The following is a 5,910-nucleotide window of genomic DNA, read 5'->3' as shown; positions in this document are numbered from 1 at the left end:
CACAAGCATTCATCAACAAGTTAGTCACATAAGTGCATGTAAATCATCCATTATCTCAATTTAATACTCAATACATTGTATCATATCAAATTCATATATCATGTTTATCATTTGTAACATTTCACCCTCAATCATATAAACGAAAAATCATTCAATAATAGTAACTCATCCGTTTAAAGAGTACTTCATCCATATAACCGTAATTCACCTGTATAACACATAGCTTTTTCACATAACCAATAACAGAATTTATGCCCGTTGAACCTATTAGAATTTCAAGGGATACTCGAGTGATATACATCACATATATAAATTAGTAATCTATTAATTCATTATCATTTCCGCTCTTTCAAGCTATGATTAGTAAGCTCCTCCTGAGTTGATAGACAGTAAGCTCTATTGAGCTGAAACAGTAAGCTGTGACAAGTTGAAAATAATAAGCTTTGACGAGCTGAGATCAATAAGCTCTTACAAGCTGTTATATCGGTAAGCTCATACGAGCTACAGTGATTTTGCAATTCATGTAGGATCTCAACCTAAATGGTAACCCCAGTGACATGTCACTCGTATCCTACGAATTCCTACGGTGCAAGCGGCGCTCGGTAACCATCAGACTATATCAATAATGCATTCGAATTTCAAATAGATCATTTATTCAATTACATACATTCATTTCAAATAATTACAAGTATTTAAAAGTTCGATTCTAATTATACGAACTTACCTCGAGTTGTTCGAATGGAAATTCTCGACTATTCGTTCACTTTTCCTTTTCCCTGATCTAATCCTGATCTCGGCTTATCTTGATCTATATATTATCAAATTTAGCACATTCAACATTCGGTCTATTCAATTTAGCCTATAATTTATAATTTATCAAATTTACACATTTACCCCTAATGTTTCACATTTTCACAATTTAGTCCTTATCACATAAAATTGCAAATTCATACAATTAATCACAAACCCATGCTTATCCAAATTTACTAAATGTTACGCAGCCCATATTTTTAATTTATTCATAGTTTTACCCACATAATTTTACATTTTCACAATTTAATCCCTTTTTGATATTTTTGTCAAAAATCACTTTACAAAAACTATTAATCTAACCTTAAACCTTCCAAAAATATCATAATTCATCAAATTACTCAAGCATTCAACATTGGCAATATGATAAATCTTTAACAATTTTGAAATCTAGGGTACGGGCTAGCTAGAATACGAACAAACGATCTCAAAAACGTAAAAATCATTGAAAACTGAGTCAAAATAACTTACCAATTTAAGCTTACAAGTGTCGAATCCCTAAACACAACAAGATGCTTTCTTCTTCTTCAATATTTGACCAAAAAGAGAAAGATGGACACAAAATTCATTTTGTTTTTATTTATTTAACCTATATTAACCAAATTACTAAATTACCCCTTTAAAATATTATAAATTACACCAATTGCCATGCTATCATCATCCACTAAGGCCTATTTACCATTTAAGGACCTTTACTTTAATGTTCTATTGCTATTTGACACTTTTAGCTAATAGAACACAAGTTTTGCACTTTATGTGATTTAGTCTTTTTTACCGAATTAAGCATTCAAATAGTAAAATTTATTTACGAAACTTTCACAAAATAATTCTATCATGCTGTAAACTTTACTAAAATAATAAAATAAATATTTTAACTTCAGATTTGTGATCCAAAAACCACTATTTCAATTTAACCAAAAATGGGCTATTAGAACTCTCCCCCCTTAGGGATTTTCGTCCCTGAAAATCTTATCAGTGAATAGATTAGGGTACTATTTTTGTATAGCTTCCTCGAGTTCCCACTTAGCTTCCAAAATCTCGTGTTTATGCCAAATAACCTTTACTAGGGCTATGCATTTATTTCTCAATTATTTGATTTCACGAGCTAAAATCTTAATCGGTTCTTCACTATACGTCAAATCAGTTAGTATTTCAACATCTATCGAAGAAATCACATGTGATGGATTAGATCTGTATCGAAGTAGCATAGAAACATGAAAGACATTAGAATCTTATCAAGTTCTAATGGTAAAGCTAGTCGATACACTACAGGCCCTATTCTTTCAACGATCTCCTACGGTCTGATAAATCGCGTACTCAACTTTCCTTTACGGTCGAATCGAAGAACCTTTTTCCACGATGACACTTTAACAAACACTCGGTCCCTGACTTGAAACTCAATTTCTTTACGTTTCAAATCCGCGTATGATTTCTGTCAATCTGAAGCTGCTTCGAAACTGTCGTGAATTGTTTTCACTTTTTCCTTAGTTTCTCTAATCAATTCAACCCCGTGAATCTTTTTCTCACTTAGTTCAGTCCAGTATAGTGGAGTTCGACATTTGTGACCATATAAAGCTTCGTATGGTGCCATATTTATACTCGTTTGAAAACTGTTGTTATACACGAACTCAATCAACAGTAAGTATTTTTCCCATCTGCCCTCAAACTCTAAAATACAACATCTCAACATGTCTTTGAGAATCTGAATAACTCTCTCGGTTTGACCATTAGTCTGACGATGAAAAGCAGTACTGAAATTCAACTTTATACCTAGGGCTTCTTGCAATTTCTTCCAGAATCGCGATGTAAATCTCGGATCTCTATCAGAAATAATAGATAGTGGTACCCCGTGCAATCGAACATTCTTAGAAATGTACATTTTAGCTAATCTATCAAGTGAGTAATCTGTAGGTACCGGTATGAAATAAGTAGATTTCGTTAGTCGATCAACGACAACCCAGATAGTATCTTTCTTTTTCGGAGTGAAGGGCAATCCTGACCCAAAATCCATTGTAAATCTATCCCATTTCCACTCGGGAATCATCACAGGCTGTAGTAAACCTGATGGTACTTGATGTTTAGCTTTGACTTGCTTACAAATCAAACATTTAGAAACAAACTCTAAGATATCTCGTTTCATGCCTTGCTACCAGTAAAACTATTTCAAATTGTTGTACATTTTGGTACTCCTCGGATGAACAGATAAGCAGCTATTGTGTGCTTCATGCAAAATCTTCTAAATGAGTTCTAAATTTCTTAATATGCAAATTCTATTCCAGAACCTTAAACAATCATCGGGTCCAATCTGAAACTCTGAATTAGGGATAGTCTCACATTGAATTCGTTTAACTTGTAATTCACGGTCATCTTTCTAAGCTTCACAGCTTTGTTGAAGAAAAGCTGGTTTAGCTTTTAATTCAGCTAAAATAGATCGATCATTACAAATCATCAACTAGGTATTCATTGCTAGTAATGCAAACAAAGATTTTCGGCTCAGGGCATCAGTAACAACATTAGCTTTTGTCGGGTGATAATCAATCACAACTTCATAATCTTCCAATAACTCGAGCCATCTTCGTTGTCGCAGATTCAAATCTTTCTGTGACATCAAATATGATCCGTATAAATGTGACATTTTTCACCGTATAAGTAGTGACACCAAATTTTCAATGCGAACACAATTTCCGCCAACTCTAAGTTATGCGTCGGATAGTTCTTTTCATGCGGTTTCAATTGTCAGGAAGCATAACCTATAACTTTTCCTTCTTGTATTATAATACATCCTAGATCGTTTAATGACGCGTCCCTGTAAAGCACAAATTCTTTCCTTGATTCAGGTTGAACTAGAACTGGTGCTTCAGTTAACAGTACTTTCAACTATTTGAAACTTTGCTAACATTTTTCTGACCATTCAAATTTCACATCTTTTTGAAGCAATCATGTCATCGGTGTCTCAATCATCAAAAATCCTTTCACGAATCTTCGGTAATAGCCTACTAAACCCAGAAAACTATGGACTTCAAACACATTTCTTGGAGGTTTTCAATCAACAATAGAAGAAATCTTACTCGGGTCAACTCTAACACTTTTAGCTGAAACAATATGCCTGTAACACCCCAAACCCGGCCCAGACGTTACGGCCAAATCTAGCGTGTCACATTGAAGCGTAACTGAAAACTCATGTTTTATCTAAATTTTTCTTAGTGTTTAAAGAATATTTTCGTTTTAACTTAAAGTGAATGGAAGCTGTACACTAGGTAGGATGCCAGAAAAGAGGAGGTGAATCTATTAGACTGCTTAAGTACCAAGCTCTCCACGGATCCACTCCTAGACATGCACACAACCATTGCCACACTTTAGCTGAGCAATTGTTCAGTGAAAACCATTTTGTTTTAAATCATTTGAAATCACTTATTAATTTTGAAAACGTTTTTGTTACGGAAGCTTTTTCTTGTTTCGCGATGTTTTGAAATTAGGTAATCTTTTTATAATGCACCCTAGAGCTAACCAATTTCAAAGAATCAATTTAAGTGATGTGAATCTCAAGTTGAAAACGATTTAAGTAATTTAAAAACCCAAAATAAAAATAATAGAGCGGCCTTATTACAACTTAACCAAAATAGAAATAATCAAAAATAAATGTGAAATTTAAAAGGAAGCTAATTGAAACTTATTTTAAAACCAAAAATTTAATCTTCGTGGCCACTCTAAATCCCGCCCAGCTCCAAGTCCACCAACTAGGGCTCACCTGCAAGGATGGAAGAGAAAGGGGGTGAGTTTGGAAAACTCAGTGTGTATGGAAAACCCATCAAAAGCCCAAGTCAGCTCAAGCCCACTAGGCCTAAGCCCTATTCAGATAACAGTGGGTACTGGGCCGAAACCCTTTTCAGAATACAATAAACTGGGCCTTCGCCCCTTTTCAGTTAACAGTATGGCCCATAGGCCCATTCCAGAACAGAACAGACATATTCGTGTATGCAAGCCCAACCCAGCCTATAACCAAACGCTACACTCCACCCGTACCAGCCCTACACTCCATGTGGGGAATAGCTCAACCCACCTAGCCCTACACTTCACAGTTGCAGCATTGCTGCTCAGATATTAGTAAGTTGAGGCAAAGCCTCCAGTACGTGGACAAGCCACTTTCAGTACTTCCTCCATCAATAACCCAGTCCCATGCATCAGATAATAATAACATCGCATGCAGTAAATGGTAACAGTCAAACATGCATTCAGGTCAACCTTAACACTAAGGGTATATCAGCAATTTTGCTCATTGGAGTAAAACTGTAAACTTTCCACCTATAAAGGCATTTCAATAATTTTATCAGTTTTAAGGGTTCTCAAGAATGTTACGGTCCTTACTAGCCCATTTGTCATCGCAATAATTTATTTGTCTCAATTTCACAAATTTAGCCATTGGGCCCTAAAACCCCTAATGGCCCCACAGTGTCCACTAGCAATTTAAGCCCATTTAATTCAAGTTTTATGACCAGTTTACCGATTTAAGCAGTTTTGATTCTATAGTCTAACAGAAAATACTTATTGCCTATTTTTTTATATTATACATTTTTTTTATTATTACCCGTATGGGCCCGTAAGCCCATTGGGCCCAGTTTTAACCTATTGAGGCCCAATTACCGAAGTGCACGAAATTTCACACACGACTAACTTACCAATTTGCGATTTCAAATCTAATGATTTCTAAATGTCTTGCGAGCACTCGCACACTCACAAGCTCACGAAATGCCAGAATTTCGACATTTCGGCTTTTGTCGAATTGAACTATGAGAGGGTGTTCGATACACACCTGATTTGCGATATTCCTTGACGAGATCTCCTACGCGATTTCTCCTATAATCAACCGTTTATAGATTAGATCATGCTAATATTTAAACCAAATCGAAAACTATCTATTATCATTGCTTACATACTCGGCCACCATCCATAATGGCCCTAGGGTTCATACCTTTAATCCTCACTAGCACCAACAAACCAAATAACACCAAAAAAATCCTTTCAGCCTTAGTCGACAACCACCCTATGTATATAGGGGTTTTCAGCTTTTCTTAAACCACAAGATACGAATGGAAAGAAGGT

This window comes from Gossypium hirsutum, chromosome A07 (genome assembly GCF_007990345.1).
Source record: "Gossypium hirsutum isolate 1008001.06 chromosome A07, Gossypium_hirsutum_v2.1, whole genome shotgun sequence".
Classification (NCBI taxonomy): Eukaryota; Viridiplantae; Streptophyta; class Magnoliopsida; order Malvales; family Malvaceae; genus Gossypium; species Gossypium hirsutum.
This window is presented reverse-complemented; position numbering follows the sequence as displayed.